At 44.6% G+C, this 18,381-nt stretch overlaps 1 protein-coding gene across 8 annotated transcripts in view; it reads left to right on the top strand.

Moving 5' to 3' along the window:
- LRFN2 (leucine rich repeat and fibronectin type III domain containing 2) overlaps window positions 1-18,381 on the top strand; it is a 397,502-nt gene that overhangs the window by 202,786 nt on the left and 176,335 nt on the right. The window lies entirely within an intron of this gene.

The following is an 18,381-nucleotide window of genomic DNA, read 5'->3' as shown; positions in this document are numbered from 1 at the left end:
TAGACGAGCAGTGCTGCACCTGGCAGCATGGAGCTCCAGAGGCTGGGATGATACATCCTGGGTATCCCACAATGCACATGTGCTGAACACGGTACATTGGGGGATTCCCCTATAGAGCTCCCATCTCTGTGTCTCCTCGGGCGGTGTGCAGCCTGAGGAGACACACAGTCCCAGCAGCCAGTTAAGAGAGTCCTTGCTCTCTTAGCCTTGGCTAAGAGCTGGGCTTTAAAGTAAGGTTTGGCTGAGTGGGAGCGCCAGGATCCATGCAGATCCTGATACTTCACCACACAAGCAGCCTAGCCACACAAGCCTGGTAGGTAACTCATGAGAACATGAGCATGTCTGAATAGGGCTAAAATCCTCCGGGAATCCAAATATCTGATTTTCACTTGGAAAAAATATTGGACTGGAACACAACATGTAGCACCCCTTATCTGACAACACCCCACCTCAGTGATGGCATCAGTAGTCTTAGCTTGGCCTTTCCCCTTTAGGAAACAACCCCCCGCACCTCCCACATTCCAGCTCTACTCAGCTATTCCACGTGCATTTTAACATAAGCATCGTTTAATAAGCAGACCTTAGGCAACAAAACTGACCTTTTTTAGAACTGGAAACAACAACAGAGCTTGCTTTCAAATGCCTCGATCGTGCCTTCCGTCGCCTTCATGCATATGGCTGAGACACCCACATAAGCGAAGGATCTGCTGCCCAAGCCAAGAAAGCAAAGATACGATCAGTGTTGAAGCTGGCATAATGCTCTCGGGGGCAGTGGGGAGCCTTATGGTGCCTTTGGTTCCATCCCACCAGACTGGCCCTGGGGGAAGGTGGGAATGGCACGCTCATTGTTATTTCGTTTGAAAAGATCCGCCTCCTTGCTGAGGAGTGTTTATTTTTTGGGATGTGTCGTGCATTATCCCACTTCATTAAGATGTGTGTCTTACGTTTATAACCACCTGCTTTTGTTTGGGGGAAACAGATGAATGCATATAGTGGGAGATTTGCGTGAGTTAATAACAGCAAAGGGAACATCGTGCGCCCTTTGGTACAATTCTCAGTACCAGAAATGCTGTGTACAGTGCAATATAATATGGCCACTTAGTCTAATAAAGGAAGAAGTGGGGGGTCTTTTCTGCTAGGGAAATACAGAGCTATAGGGAGGACTGCAAATGGATGACAAGAATAAATGCTTTGTAATAACTGGTTTCAGACTGAGCAGTAAACTTTGCACATCCCTCATGCTCTCCCTTTCTTTTTGTCAATATTTCTGCCTTCCCGCAGGCTGGCACTTATCTGAAAAAGCCGGCATGCAATTTTCACAAAAGAGTTCTAAATTATTGTTGTGCATGGCATGCATATTTTTATCTGCAATTGCACACCATGCTTCCCATTGAAAAGCAGGGACAACAATGCAGATCTGAATCCTTGTTTTGCTTTGCACACACAATTGGTTTAATTGTGCATCCTAATTAAACTTAGGGTAGATTCAGGGTGCCAAGAGCCAGAGAGCACTTGCATGACACATGGTACTTCTGTGATTATGCAGTCATCACTAGTTTCTAATAGAGTTGCCAACTCTGGCTGAAGTTATTCCTAGAGGTTTTCCCCCAGTTATTTTCCAAACTATTTTCCCCAATACCAAGCCTTTAAACTGTCCAGCATTGCTTTCAGTATGCACCTGGAGATTGATGCTGATTCCTGGAAATTCCAGGTCAGTCATGGAAATCCTGGCTTCGACTAAACAGTGCAAACCCACATACAACTACCTCCCCATATGGTCTTTTGCCGTTTTTAGCCATTTTAACAAATATTTTCAAAATTTCATTAAAATTAGTCAAAGATTGACCAATTCATTTCAAATTCACTACAGGAAGTCCTGCCATTCTGCCCTACAAGTATGCCCAATTTCAAAGCCCTAGGCCCAGCTGGTTGTTTGAAAAATTCCATTTCCCCATTGCCCTCTATAGGGAAAATCCAATTTTGGGGGGGTGTTTCGAAATGGCAGTTTCCACCATTTTGCACTTCTGACATCATGACGAGAATCCCAACACAAATTCCAACATTCCAACAGTAATTACAATATTTCCGAACCAATATCAGAAACCCAATATTGGATTGGAAACCATCTGATTAGTTAAACAAACCTAAGATTGCTTTGTGTTTACAGGGAAGCAGCTATAAAACAAGGAGCTAGGGAGCTTAGTCAAGGGGAATCTGCAAAGTTCTTTCCAATCCTAAGGATGCTTCTCTATAATTTCAAAGTATTCAGATGTCTGTAATCCTTTTCAGGAGTCTCTTCCATCCATCTCAAGAAAGAGAAGAGTGCAAAGGAAACATTAGAAATGCTCTTCTGAAAATTCAGGTCTCTAAACCACTGTAGTGTGACACATTGCATAACTGCTAGAAAGGAGTCTCCTAAGTATTTAGAGGATGAATTTATTCTTGATCTTATTCTTGATTATTCTTGAATTTATCCTTTAGAGGAGGATTTATTCTTGAAGCAGGGCAGACTTAGTTACTTATTAGCAGAACAAGACCTTGAAAAGAAGGCACTGGGTGGGTTCACAGGACTGCCCGAAACTAAGTAGAGGGGAAGCAGAAGTTCCCAGTGATTACCGGCTTCCAGCACACCAGCTGGTACTTCTGCCCTTTTCCATGAGTTCTGAACCTGACAAAACTGTGTAGAGAATGATGAGTTCCCTCCATCGCCTGGCATTTGTAACCAAGAGTTGCAGTTTGGTGGAGAATTTTGGGTGTCAGAGGGAACCCAACACTCTCCACCTGACATTGGCAAGTTCAGATGTCACAGAAAGAGGCAGAAGTACTGGCTCATGCTGGGAGTGCCTGCTCATCAAGAATCTCTGGTTCTCTTCTGCTTAATTTCGGGTGGTCATGTGAACCCACCCATGCTTTGTTGAGATGGGGACAGCAAGAGACACTACAATGCAATTCATTGAAAGAAGCAGTTATATAGATAATGTGTTAAAGAGATACAGAAGCAGATTGTCTTTATTTTATTTATTTATCATATTTTTATACTGCCTGATATATAAATCTCTAGGTGGTGTACAAAATTTAAAGTATTTAAAAGTCACAACTTAAAGTACACAACAAGAAAAACAATAGAATAAAATAATTATTAAAACAAGTTTTTTAAAATTATGAAAATTAATTCTAATTAAAAGCCTGAGAAAACAGGTGAGTTTCAGGTTCTTCCTGAAAACAAACATTGAAGGAGATGCTTTTATTTCAGCAGGGAGCTTATTCCAAAGCCCTGGAGCAGCCACAGAAAAAGCCCGGTCCTGGGTCGCCACCAAACGAGTCGGTGGCAACCATAACCGGATCTCTCCGGTTACAGCTCAATTGTCTTGACAACTCAAGACAAGGCAACTCAATTGTCTTCAGTTGGTTGCAGATTCAAATTATGCCGATGTGCACACACAGCAGTTGACCTGGCCGACTTTTGCCCTTAACTCTATATTACTCTTATTCTCTTAGCTATCAGCCTTCCTTACCTTGTTCATAGTGAATCCCATGATATAATGGTTTTACTCTCAAAGGGAGAGTAAATCTGGCCTTCTACTAGATTTACCAATCTGGCCTTGGTAAATCTGGCCGTCTATTAGATCTATCAATCTGGCCTTCTGCTAGAGCTACTTGCTACGAACTATGCAGCTAGTGTTCAGGCAGTCCCTGCTAGCTAATCAGATGAACAAGCTAAGTATCCCAGGAGTCTTTGTTAAATCCTTTGTTTGGCTATGCTGGCGATGGAAGATGGGCTTAGTGCCTGCTTGTCAGACAATGCTGGCCTTATTCTGAAAGCCTGCCAGTGGGAGGTGGTTTTGCTTTTACAGTCTCCGAGCCTCCCTTGTGTTCTATTTTATTTCTCTTGTGTGTCTGTACTGATTTTTCTGCTTCTTGATTGGGCCTACTGAAAGCAAAAAGAAGGTATATTGGACCAAAGACCAAGGAGGTGTCATGAAATAAATTAGTAGAGCTGTTAACTAGTCAGGTAAATTAACAGTTCTCTTCTGAAGGGGAAAAAACACAAAAATATGTTGACAGCAGCTCAAACACAACAAAAACGTACACTGAAAGACACTAGATAAGTCAAGGTAATTGTAATCTATTATCAGAGAGGGAAAGGGAGAGTACATTTACCTCCCACCCAATGCTGCCTGGAGTGAGAGACCAGGTGAGTGCTGGGGTTCCTCCTGCTGTTGCCTGTCTGCCTTTGCTTCCCCTGTGGGGCTGCAGCCTCAGGTTAACATCTGTGGGAAGTGTGGGCAGGATTGGGACCAGCCCCTGGGTGACTCAGCTGTTCCTCGGGTCACCTGCTCAGTTTTGGGCTTTATAGGAAGGGGCAAAACCAAAGGGGGTCACCCCTTTGTGGGGGCACTTCAGGGGAGAATGAGGACGAGGGCTTCTGTTTAATTAGTTTTAAGCTGTTTTAGACTTGGGTTGAAGTTGCTGTAATGTGTTTGGGTTCATCTGGAGATGGGGGGACAGGGGGAGCCTTCGTTGACTATGGGGCATCTATCCCGGTGGTGGTGGGGAATAGAAGAAGTAATGTTGGCAGGTCAGTGGGCCGTTCCAGGGGAAGGGTAGTCAGAAATTTAATAGTTGTCTCCCCTTCCGGCTGTCCTGCCAGCTCTTTGACCTCAGGGAGCACTGCCAACAACCCACATAGCTTTTCCCTGCACCTCTGTAATGCCATGTCAGTCCAAAATAAATCTAAAATCATCCATAATTTGATCATGGATGAAGGGGCCGGCCTGGTATGTGTTACCGAGACTTGGTTGGGGGAGGCTAGTGGTCCAGTTTGGTCCCAGCTTCTCCCTCCAGGATATTCTGTAGAGGAGCAGGTGAGGGGACGTGGGCGGGGAGGTGGGGTGGCCATGGTCTGTAAGGATAACATCTCCCTTACCAGGGTCCCTGTCAGGGTATCAGACCATATTAAATGTGTGTACTTATGTTTGGGGACCAGGGATAGATTGGGACTTCTGTTGGTGTACCACCCCAATGGCCCAGCTAAATCCCTTACTGAGCTCACGGACTTGGTCACGGAACTCGCGTTGGAGTCTCCCAGACTCTTGGTGCTGGGGGACTTCAGTGTTCATTTCGGGACCAATTTGTCCGGGGTAGCTCGGGAGTTCATAGTGGCCGTGACAACTATGGGCCTATCCCAAGTGGTTTCTGGATCGACGCATATTGCAGGTCACATGCTTGATTTGGTATTTTACTCTGATCAGGGTGGTGTTCCGTAGGCGGGGACTCCTGTGATTTCCCCATTGTCATGGATGGACCACCATCTGGTTAAGGTTGGACTTACAACCACTTCCCACCTCCGCAGGGGCGAGGGGCCCATTAGAATGGTCCACCCGAAGAGGTTATTGGATCCACTAAGATTCCAAGAAGCCTTGGAGGGATTTAATGTTTGCTTTGCTGGTGATCCTGTTGATGCCCTGGTTGAGAATTGGAACAACTTGCTCACTAGGGCAGTAGACCCGATTGCTCCCAGGTGTCCCCTCCAACCCGCTTCAAAACTGGCCCCTTGGTATATGGAAGATCTACGGGGGCTGAAGCAGCATGGTAGGCGACTGGAGAGCAAGTGGATGAAGACTCGACTCGAATCTGACAGATTGCGACATAGAGCACATCTAAGATCTATGCTCAGGCAATATGTGTGGCAAAGAGGCGGTTCTTTTCTGCCTGATTTGCAAATTCACGTCCAGCGGAGTTGTTCAGGGTTGTGAGGGGATTAGTATCTGCCCCCGCTCCCTTGAACCAGAATTTGGAATCATCAGTTACCTGCTGTGATGTGTTTAAAGAGTTTTTCGCAGATAAAATCTCTTGGATTTGGGCCGACCTAGATGGAGACTCCACAATTAATTTGATGTTTGAGCTGGAGGTGCCCAATGACTCCTCTTATGTGATTCAACTGGATTGTTTTCAGTTTGTGACTCCTGAGGATGTGGACAAGCTGCTTGGAGTGATGAGGCCTACCACTTGTTCTCTTGACCTTTGTCAACATGGCTTGTTTGATCTAGCAGGGAGGTTGTTGTGAACAGCCTGGTGGAAATCATAAATGCTTCTCTGAGGGAGGGCAGAATGCCTCCTTGTCTTAAGGAGGCAATTATTAGACCTCTTCTAAAGAAGCCTGCATTAGATCCCTCAGAGTTGAACAATTATAGGCCTGTTTCCAACCTCCCATGGCTGGGCAAGGTAATTGAGATGGTGCTGGCCTCTCAGCTCCAGGCTGTCTTGGAGGAATTGATTATCTAGACCCATTTCAAACTGGTTTTCGGGTGGGCTATGGGGGTGGAGACTGCTTTGGTCAGCCTGATGGATGATCTCCAATTGAGAATTGACAGATGAAGTGTGACTCTGTTGGTCCTTTTGGATCTCAGCGACTTTCGATACTATCGACCACAGTATCCTTCTGGAACATCTGAGGGTGTTGGGGGTGGGAGGCACTGTGGGAGGCACAGTGGTTCCGCTCCTACCTCTCGGATAGATTCCAGATGGTGTTGATTGGAGACTGTTGCTCTTCGAAATCTGAGCTTAAGTATGGTGTCCCTCAAGGCTCCGTACTTTCTTCAATGCTTTTTAACATCTACACGAAACCTCTGGGAGAGATCATCAGGGGATTTGGAGCTGGGTGTTACCAGCATGCTGATGACACCCAGATCTACTTCTCCATGTCAATTTCTTCAGGAGCTGGTATATCCTCCCTAAATGCCTGCCTGGAAGCAGTAATGGGCTGGATGAGGGAGAATAAACTGAAGCTGAATCCAGATAAGACGGAGGTACTTATTGTATGGGGTCAGAACTCTAGAGATGATTTTGATCTCCCTGTTCTAGATGAGGTCAAACTTCCCCAAAAGGAACAGGTTCGCAGTCTGGGAGTACTTCTGGATTCACACCTCTCCCTGGTATCTCAGGTTGAGGCGGTGGCCAGGGGTGCTTTCTATCAGCTCTGGCTGATACGCCAGCTGCGCCCATTTCTTGAGACCAATGACCTCAAAACAGTGGTACATCTGTTGGTGACCTCCAGACTTGACTTTTGTAATGCGCTCTACGTGGGGCTGCCTTTGTACGTAGTCCAGAAACTTCAGTTGGTTCAGAACGTGGCAGCCAGGTTGGTCTCTGGGTCATCTCGGAGAGACCATGTTACTCCTTTACTGATGGAGTTACTCTGGCTGCCAATAGGTTCCTGGACAAAATACAAAGTGCTATTTATAACGTACAAAGCCCTAAACGGCTTAGGCCCTGGGTATCTAAGAGAGCGTCTTATTCATTATGAGCCCCACCGCCCATTGAGGTCATCTGAGGATGTCCGTCTCCAGTTACCACCAACTCATTTGGTGGCTACACAGAGACAGGCCTTCTCGGTCGCTGCCCCGAGATTGTGGAGTGCACTCCCCGCTGAGATACGATCCTCCCTATCTCTGGCAATTTTCAAAAAACACCTGAGAACCCATTTTTCACCCAAGCTTTCTCAGCTTCCTAAATTGTGGGGTTTTAAATATCTGGTTTATTTTAAAATTAAAAATTCAATTTCGGGGTTTTTAAGCACTGTGATTGTTTAATTGTTGTTTTAAAATGTTTTTAAATTGTTAATTGTTATGTTGTTTTTTAATTCGTTTTAGCTCTTTACTGTTTTAGTGGTTTGTTTTAATTGTAAACCGCCCTAAGCCATTTTGGGAGGGCAGTATATAAATCAAATTAATAATAATAATTATTATTATTTTAATCCGAACATTTAACTTGATGTTTTAACTTGGTGGGCAGACCCAGTTTTCCAAGTGCTCAAACGTGAGTATATCTTTTGTTTAGCAAAGAATTGGCAATATAGTGTCAATAGTCACCATCTTCTATCCATATAATTATTTCTCTTAGCCAGCCATCGTGGGAATACATGTCTTCAGGGCAGAACTCTTACATGGAACTCTCGCAACACGCTGAGAAAGTTCCTGGCAAAGACGGGATCAAGGACGGAGAAATTGGGGCCCAATCAGGCAGGAGCTACACGAGGGAAGCAATGGGCCCAGATGTGATGGGGAGCGGCAGCAACTGCGATAGGGAGCCGGCAGCGGGCCCTGCTGTAGTGGTGAGGCAGTGGTTTCAGGCCCAGCCATGGTGGCAAGGTGGCAGTGGGGTGAAGAGGCAGTTGGCTGCCCGGAAGAGTAGACGGCCCAGGAGGGGATGGGCCGGATTTAAAGCTGGCCAGAAACCATGGGTGGGGGAGGGGGAAGGACCAGCCTGGGCGGCAAATGCCAGCCCCAAATACTGTACAGATGTTTTGTGCCGGGTCAGCTAGTATCATTACTAATGACAGGAATTCTGCAGGAAACAGGAGAGGTGCCCTGAGTCTCAGAACTCCGATTGCCCTCCCTCATATTGGTGCAGAATTACATTTTTCCGATATGCATATTGGTAATCCACCCCCCACACTTAAACACTTTAAATTTTCAAGACTCACCGCTGGCAGTCTGGGTCACTATCAGGAGGCCTCCATTGCTGCTTTCAGCCATCTGCGACCCCTCTGGGCTGTGCCGTTCCTTCAGCGCTGGCCCCATTACTGCCACCAACCCAATGGCCATTTCCCCCAGCTGCACCACTGGACCTCTATTGGAGGCCTCTGATGTAGGCCCCTGCTGCTGCTCTCCTGGGTAGCAGGCTTTCAATGCCATTGCTGCTTTGGCACAGCTGAAGGCTCTTCTGTAATGAAAGTGTGAACAAGCCATATTAAAAAGGCAATGGCTCTTGCCTTTTTAAGAATTGCCAAGAGGGGTGAGGCTACTAGTCAGAGGGCTGTGGGCCACCTCCGGTCTCAAAGGCAGGATGGCTCTGAGAACCAGTTGCAGGGGAGTTATGGCAGGAGAGAAGGCATGCCCTCTACTCCTGCCTGTGGCATCCAGCAGCATCTGGTGGGCCACTGTGCAAAACAGGATGCTGGACTAGATGGGCCTTGGGCCTGATCCAGCAGGGCTGTTCTTATGTTTTTATCCCTTAGAGTAGGACTTCTCAACCTTGGGTACCCAGAAGTTGCTGGACTACAACTCGCATCATACCCAGCCACAATGGCCTTTGGCTGAGTATGTTGGGAGCTGTAGTCCAACAACACCTGGGGACCCAAGATTGAGAACCTCTTCCTTAGGACTACAGTCCCCACAATGCCTCACCCCTCCTCCTGCCTTTAAAAGGCAAGAGATAAATAAGGCCTTGCTTTTTTTGAAAAGGTTGTTCCTGCTCTCCCCTGATTTCTCCAAAGAGGTGCTAGGACATCATATATCCAGCATGAAAAAGTTGCTGTTTTTTCGGGTGGTTAGTTGCTGCGAAACTGCGCCCCCTGCTGTTTACGTTTTTAATGTGACTTGTCAGACTGGAGGCATTTTGCTGCTGCTGAGCAGCTAGTCTGGAAAGTGCCCCTGAGTGGCATCTGTGAGCCTTGAAATTTTTAAAGGGTTTAAGCATGGAGGGAGAATTTCCAATAGGATTATTGGTAAAATATCAGGTGCATTCCAAACTGATCTGGATTCTGATGGTATTGGGGAGACCGTATTGGCCTCCCTGATATTTCCCCCCCAATCAGATTGGATCAGATTGGAATGGACCCAATATTTTTGGTGGCACACAGGACAAGTAAATAGCACAGTAACATTTTATTTTATGAAAACCGAAGACCATTGTGTCAGCCTGACATTTGTTCATATCCTCCAGCAGCATGGAGTCATCTTTGAAGCATTTAGTCTTTTTCTCCTTGTTTTTCTCTCTGTGTGTATGTGTACGCACATGTCGGGTGGGAGGGAGATGGGGGTCTATCACCTGAAGCTGTTTGTGCTGTTGACTAGTGTAATGGAGGAGCAAGAGTTCTTCACACTGGCGACTTCCCTTTGGGAGATGGGTAGAAAGGTCATAACTCTCTTTTATACAGTGTTTTGGTTTGCTTTTCAGCTGATTCCCATAGATTTTGTTAACAACTTCTTGAGAGGACACTAGAGTAATAAAAGCAAGTGTCAAAATACACCTAGACTTCTATGCAACTGTCTTCTTTAAGGTCAAGCAAAATGAACTGTCAGTATACTTGATTCTCAGAGCATCCTTCTGAATACGTCACTAATACTCTGCTCCTGATATGAAAACTCTGTTTCTACGGCTGTAGAAAATGTCTTGAACAAAATAGCAGCTTCAATAGTGTTAACACTGGATTCAGCAAAATAATATAATAAACAAAACAGCAACTGACCCTGCACAAAGTGAGGCAAAATCAAGTTAATTGAACATGTAATCACAACTGTAATTCAGCTCTTTATACAAAACTGACTGGATAATCACCACATGTGGAACTGAGCATGTCAAATGATTTGTAGTTCAGCCCATAGTTGAGTGACTGTCAGTTTGACCTTATAGATTTCATTCCAAGAGTTCAAGGTACAGCAGTAAGAAATAGGGGCAGCTCTCTTGCGAGGTAAAATGAGGCCATTTCCTCAGGTGAGACCTTTTGGGTAGGGTTGCGTGTTTTGTATTTTTTCTGTTTCGATTTGTACCAAATCTGAATCAACCCCACTTTGTATTTTGTCCAAAATTAAGCCTTCTGAATCACCCCAGTTTTGTTTTGTATCCGAATTAATCCAAATCCAAATTAATTCAGTTTTAAAATTGGTCACATGGCCAAAAGAGTGGGTGGGGTTTATAGTGCCTAATGAGTGGAAGTTACCACAAAGATTTCAAAGGAATTATGCAAATGGCTGATTTTGGGTGCATTTTTGAAGTTTGTGCATCTTTCAGATTTTCTCCATAGGGTATAATGGAGGTTTCAGGGAAAGTATAGCTTCATGCGGGGGGGAAGGGTGGCCCAGAGTGGCATGTGGTTGGTGGTAGTGCCCAGTTGGTGCAAGGAAGCTACCACAATTTTTTCAGAGGAATTTGGCAAAGGGCTGATTTTTAAAGAATTAATGAAGTTATGCATCTTTCAGATTTTCCTCCTAGGGTATAATGGAGGTTTTTGCAGTCCCATAACTCCACTTGAGGGGCACTGGGGTGGCCCAGAGCAAGTGGCGGTGTCGTGCACATAGGATGCCAACCACCCACATGGGTTACCAACCCATGAAGTACAAGGTTTTGGTGTTCTGAGAGTAGATTCTCTGGTAGCATATGAGAGTAGATTCATGGTTTTTCATTAAAAATCTCATTTGCTACCAGAGAATCTAAACTCAATACCTCAGAAACAACAAAGCCCAGTAGCCCAATGGGCTAGCAATCCAGGGGGGTGGTTGGCACCTTCTGTGCACTATACCACCACTCGCTCAGCACCACACCAGTGCCCCCCAAGTGCAGTTATGGGGCTGCTGAAACCACCATTATTCCCTATGGGAGAAAAGCTTAAAGACACTCAAACTTCCCCAAATCACAAACAAATCTACCCTTTGATCAATTCCTTTGAACTCTGCCAACCCACTGTTTTGCCCCAGCAGACCTCTTTCTGCCCCAAAGGCACACACTTAAAAATCAGCCCTTAGGCCAATTCCATGAGAGTCTGGTTTGTGGCAGACTCCCCTTGGAGCACTTCCACCCAACCCACTGTTCTGCCCCAGCAGACCCCTTTCTGCCCCAAACCACCCCTTTGCACATTTCCCTTTCTTTCCCTCCTCCCACATGGAGAGGTTGCTCTGGGAGGCAGGAGGCCTGCTTGCAGTGCAGGCCAGGAAGAAAGAAATATTATGTTCAAATACCAAAATTAAATAGAATCCCCCTCTCTCAAAACAACAACAACAACAAACCACCTTGTGACCTCACGTATCTGTGGGACACACCATGGAGGTCATTTCTGGTCACTATTTTGTGTTTCAGAGCCTCAAAATGGTTCAGTTTTAAAAAAACACTAACTAACTAGAAAGGCGATTTTCAGGGCACAGTGCAATTCAGGGGACAGTAGGGAGATCTGCCACAAAGACACGCAGACTCCAGCAATTACTTAAAAATCAGCCCTTTGGCCAATTCCATGGAAGTCTGGGTTGTGGAAGGCACCCCTTGGGGCACTTCCACCCAACCCACTGTTTTGCCCCAGCAGACCTCTTTCTGCCCCAAATCTGCCACAAAGACACACAGTCTCCAGCAATTACTTAAAAATCACCCCTTTGTACATTTCCCTTTCTTTCTCTGCCTCCCAGAGGTTGCTCTGGGAGGCAGGAGGCTTGCTTGCAGTGCAGGCCAGGAAGAAAGAAATATTATGTACCAAAATTAAATAGAATCCCCCTCTCTCCCAAGCTAATTTTTAAAAAAGATTGAATAATTTGGAGAAGAGCAAGGCTCTTCTCTTCTCTGGTGGCCCAAAAGACACAAACACAGCCTTGAAAAGAATAACACCTCAGGATTGTATCTAAGGAAAGGCGGGATATAATGAATAATAAGTACAAGTACAATGTGTTATGGCAATATACATCATTAAGGAAAGGTGAGATATTATTTATTTATTTATTTATTGTTACATTTATATACCACCTTTCATTAAAACAATCCCAAGGTGGTTTACAGCAAAATTTAAAAACAAGATTATAAATATGATACAGTTAAAATATTAAGCTAAAAATATGAGACGAATCTGAGTAAAAAATTTAAGACACAAGTATAAAAACAAGAAATACAAAATACAAAGAGCAGCAGCAGAGACAATCATATAAATATAAATATAAACTCACTCAACAATAAACAAACATTTAAAAAGTCTGGGGGAATTCGACAAGTAGAGGCTGCTCTGCAGGCAGGCTGGCATGCAAGCATGGATGAAATATGTTTTACACATAAAAGTAGACATAATCCCCTTCTCTCCCAAGCCAATCTTTCTAAAAGCATGAAAAACTGGAATGCAGTATAAAACTCTATTTAAAGTATAAATAAAAGTAAATAATCACCTTCACACACCTTTTTTTAAAAAAGGCTGAAAATACAGAAGAAGCAGAGAGAGAAAATGAGTGGGGAGGGCTTTTGCTAGCAAAGTAGAAGCTCCGGATATTGTTACTGTATTCGCTACTCATCAGGTTAATCATTGCATTCTTAGTACACAACTGAAATACAATACAACACATTCTCAACTAAATCATTCATGCCCAAGGAAATGTCTTCAAAGAGGATGTGCCCCTTTTTGCATATCTTATCTTCTGCTATGCTAATTGCTAATCCTTTTGACAAACACTCAGTTGCTGAGTGGAGAGACCAACAGGACAAATGCAATGCTAAAACCCAAATGGAGCTCCAAAGTGTTTTCTGAAGTACACAAACTTTGGATCCGAGAAGAGGTCATTTCGGTTTGTAAACAAAAATTATCGGAGGTCTAATTCTGGTTTTGATTTGTAGACAAATCAGCCGAAATTGCCATTTTCAGGCACAAATCGATTTGTGCCCAAATCAAAATGCACAAGCCTACTTTTGGGGCCTTTTCCAGATGGCAGAATGTGTCCCTCCACCGCCTCATCCTCCTCACTACCAGCCTCAGAGGATGGGGCACTCCTCTGCCACTGGCTGTTTGCACAGTGCCCCCTACAGGATGCAGCAAGGACTGTGCTTACAGCAGCGGCACCTGCCTGCCTCTTCATCACTGCTGCTCTGCTAAGCCAGCAGCTAACTCTCCCCACTGACCCCCTGCTGTCTGCTCTTCCCTTCAGCATTAAACTTGTCCTCTTTGTCTCCAAGTTTGGTGCTGGAGGGAAGAGACAGGGAGAGGGAGGGAGAATGAGAATGTGCCCAGTGCCAGCCTCTCCTATTTGCCACTGTGTTGCTATGGTAACATCATCTGCCCTCCCCCACCCCACCCCGCATTGGCTCCTCTTTCCTCCAGTACCAAACTCGTCCAGGGCCAAAACAGACAAGTTTGATGCTTGAAGGAAGAGACAGCAGGAGAAAGAGAGCTTGTACCTTCTTCTTCTCTTCTGCACTCCTTTGTTAAGCTTTGTTAAGCTATCAACTCCCCACCAGTGTTTGCTGTCAAAGGCACGCTTTACATTGCCTCCCAGGGAAACAGTCAGCATCAACAGCTGGCAGAGAAAAGGAGGAGGGCAGCACCTGAGCAGGTGAGGCAGGGTTGGGGTGGTTGGGGCCTGTGATGGGGGCTGCATAGCCTGCTGCTATTTACCTGAAGTAGCAACAACCCAGTGCTGACTAAAAATGACCCCTCAAGCAGCCTGACACTGAGAGCAATTTGATAGTAGCTAATGAGGCTATTCCCAAGATCAGGTGAAATCGGGCTAGGGGAGCCTAGCCCAATTTTGGCTGATCGTGGGAGCCACCGGGCTCGCAGGTGAGCCTGGTAGCCTCCAGGTGGTTAACCCGCCTAACTACCCGTCCCCTTAAACCAGGTGTGCGGAGCAAGCGCTCCGCAAACCCGGTTTTTTAAATAATGAGTAGCCACGGCGCAGGTCTGCGCCACGGCTACTCATGAGGAGACCCCCGGCCAGGAGGCTTAAAAGCAGCCTCCCGGCTCGGGGGTCTCCCCAGCATGCCCTGTGCGGCCCCTGAGCTCCCCAGCCCCCACCAGCTCCGTCACGGAGCTGGCAGTCGTGTGGGCAGCCAATCTGGCCACCTAGGGCTGCTGCCCTGCTCGTCTGCTGATTGTGAGAAGAGCCTCAATATTTTACACACACACAAAAAAAAACCCCAAAGTAAACTGCCTAGAGATATTTGGAGTGGGTAGTATATACCACCTTAAGTGGCACAGTGGGGAAATGCTTGACTAACAAGCAGAAGACTGCCGGTTCAAATCCCCTCTGGTACTGTATCGGGCAGTGGTGTTATAGGAAGATGCTGAAAGGCATCATCTCATACTGTGCGGGAGGAGGCAATGGTAAACCCCTCTTATATTCTACCAAATATATATTCCCACAGGGCTCTGTGGGAGCCAGGAGTCGAAATCAACTTGACAGCACATTTACCTAAGTTTAGAAATATAATGAGTACATAAATAAATATTACTTTAAAATGTGACTTCACTGGTTTCCTCATACCCAGACCCTCTTCTTGTTTCTGTTCCTACCCATACTAAATCTAAGGACATCTTGCTCACAGCTACAGGCCGCCACAATTCAAAGGCAAAAGGAACAGAACATCCAGTCCTACAAAGAACAGACAGATATGTCCCTTACAAGTTACAAACAAATACAGTAAATCCTTTCCAGTCTTTACTAGGGTTATAGCAAAATATTTAAAATTCAAAAATACCTCTAAAATGTTCATTATAAGATTTTAAAAAGTTATCAAGAGGACAAGACACCGTGTAGTCTTGTATATGCTGAGCTCCAATTTTCTTTGCTTCCAAGGCAAATTTTGCAGCCTGCAGTGTGGTATACAAATCATTGCTTTCAAGAAGAATACATATCCATGCTAAAACACGTCTGATTTCAGGAAGGAAATGTAGTGTACTAGAAAGAACTATACAACTCGCACGAATGTTACCTTCCCCTCCAGACGATCCATGGAAAGTTGCTGGGAGCATGAACTGTGCTCCCAGACGATCCACTGCTGTGCCAGGCAGCACAGAGCTTCAGAGACTGGGACGACACAACCAGGCCTCTGGGTACCCCACAATCCACTGAGCGCAGTGCATTGAGGGATTATGGGATGGGCACTCGAGGTGCCTGTTTCTGTGTCTCCTCAGGCTGAACAAAGCTCCTCAGGCTGAACACACGATCCCAGAGCCTGGGCTAATGGTGTGTTGACACTATTAACTCAGGCTAAAAGCTGGGCTAAAAAGCTGTCATGCTGGGATTGGTCCTGATCCCAGTGGTTCACACACACAGCCTAACCCAGGCTGGGCTTCCCTAGCCTGGGTTAGGTTACGCATGAGAACAACCTCAATAAGTAATGGGTAACTATTTCCTCAGACTCACAAAAGCAAGATCTTTGATTGTATTGATGTTTCCTCCAACCCATGCCAACTAGGCAGAGAAGCATCTTTTAAAGTGGTGACTCTCTTATATTTAGGGGAGAGAGAACAACTTCCCTATTCATACCAGCTGAGCATTACATCACTTCCTGTGGCTGTTTGCCGATATCGCCCACAAGTTTCTTTTTAGATTGTCAGCCAGCATGGGGCAGGAATCTTCACACCTTTTTGCTATGTAAGTGAGAACATTTTGTTGAAAAGTGGTATAAATTAATAATAAATGATAATAATATATCCCTTCTAGATAAGTAGTGGGCATGCACTGTAGGTGTACAATTGTAAAGAATTTTCTTAAAGGGTGACATATTTCCCCTGCCAAGCACAGTAAATCTATATTGTCTTTCTCTATCCCAGATAGCTTTCTGTTGGGGATGGACATTTTGAGCCAATCAAAGGTGTGTGGAGTTGGCTAGCTACAGCTTCAAATTAGTCTTCCTTTCACTTCAGATGTATGCTAGGCACTGCATAAAAGTCACATGGCCTCTGCCTCAGAATGCTTATGCTTTCGAGTTAGAAAGACAAGACAAGAGCGGGGGAAAGGTCAGAATCTGATAAAAACAAATGAAGATTGGGTAGAGGAGTGTCAAAAAGTAACAGCGAAAAGGTGAAACTATGGTAAACCAGGAAAGGAGCTGCTTATGAAATGGGATTTGAGAACGAGGTTGATGAAAGAGTGGAGTTCCTGGATGGGTGCAGAGGTGGATTTTAAATGACTTACACGAAACCAAGGTTACTCTGCAAACAACCTTGTTAGTGCTGTCTGTCTTGGCATGTTCTTTAGAATGACATGTGATTGTGCTTGCAACTACTAAACAGCTTTGCCTGGTGAAACACAACAAGAGCTGAAGAATGTCACTGAAACCCTGTACTGGGCTTGTTTTTGCACTCAGATATTTGGAACAAATTGTGCTTCAGTAAATGTGTACTCTTGTGCACTTCCAGGACAGGTATGGAGAGTACATCTGAGCTCATCATGTACCCAGATGATGTGCTCTCTCGTTCTTCCAACTGGCACAGATATAGGACAGAACCTTACCATTCCTTTGTCTTTCTAGCCATTTCAAAGGTGAGTCTTAGATGAGTCACTGACCACTTTTGTGACTGGTGCATATGGAAGAACATTGCCCCCATGTCTTTTCTGTACTAAGGTTCCCTAACACAAGAGAACATTAAGGACAACAACCAGAACCAACCCAAGCTTCCCCACCTTCTGACTGTTAGTGTACCTTGAAAGAAATCATAGCAATTATAGGCATATGCTTACACGAAGATTACCTGCACTTTGCACATCTGCATTTACAAAGCATATTTCCTGTAAGGACAATGGCCAAATCCAAGATGTTGTATTTAATCTTCTATGGTGTAGAGGAGTGAGTCCTCATTTCAAAACCAGCTGAATGACATAACGGTAGACAACCAAAACCTGGCAGCTGTATGTCTCTTGGGTACATGTTATCGCCAGGCACACACAATGAGCACTACATGCTCCACCTTAAGAGATAGGCTTTATCAAGTAGGCTGTTGTATGGTGATAAAGATGGTGCTAACTAGTATTAACAATGAGCAGCAACAATGCCCCATTTCCCCCTATGTAACCCAGCTCTGATTGAATTATTGTCTTATTAATCATAATGTCTCCTTGGACTTTTCAGAGAGCTCTATTTTCAAAACAAGGCTTATTATTACAACAGTTTCAACTACTGTTGCTACTAATACTACAATGATTGCTGTCATGATTGTTATCCTTTTGCTGTTGTGTAGCAGAAGCAGTTGTTGAGCATTAGCAGATATTGTATGTTACAAAGAAAAAAAATGCATATATGAATATCGATCCCGGGTTTGACTGTCAAGGGCAAAAATCAGAAATAGAGCTTAACATCGGCCAACCTTCTTACTGCTAATACATTTGTTTATCATATTTACATACCACCTGATATGTGTATCTCTAGGCAGTGTACCTAGAAAATACAAATAATCAATATTTATTATGCTGAGCCATAGGCCATTGCATAACAATATAAAAGGATTAAAACCATTTTACAAAAAACAAGCAGTTTAAAATTAATGCAGCTAATATATTTTGAACCACCTAGAAAACACTTGTTATAGGAAGCTATATAAGTAAAGTTATTATTTGATTATTGTATGCCAAAAGTTATTATTGATTATTATTATTGATTATTATTATTAGGCTAGATCTGATCAAAAGCTCTGCCTAAGTCAGTAGCTTTATCTTGTAGTCTGCTATGCAGTGATAGAGCAGATGGTAATGAACATTAACAATGAGTGACAGTGATGCCCTATTTTTCAGTGGTGATTAGATTATTGCCCCTTTCATTGCAGTGTGAATTTTAAAGAATGGGCATCTCACATAAAAACAGCAAAAACGAAAATAGAAATATGTAGAAATATACAGTAAGAAAGCTTTGTGTAGTCTAGTG

Source organism: Hemicordylus capensis, chromosome 1 (assembly GCF_027244095.1).
Source record: "Hemicordylus capensis ecotype Gifberg chromosome 1, rHemCap1.1.pri, whole genome shotgun sequence".
Lineage (NCBI taxonomy): Eukaryota > Metazoa > Chordata > Lepidosauria > Squamata > Cordylidae > Hemicordylus > Hemicordylus capensis.
This window is presented reverse-complemented; position numbering and strand designations above follow the sequence as displayed.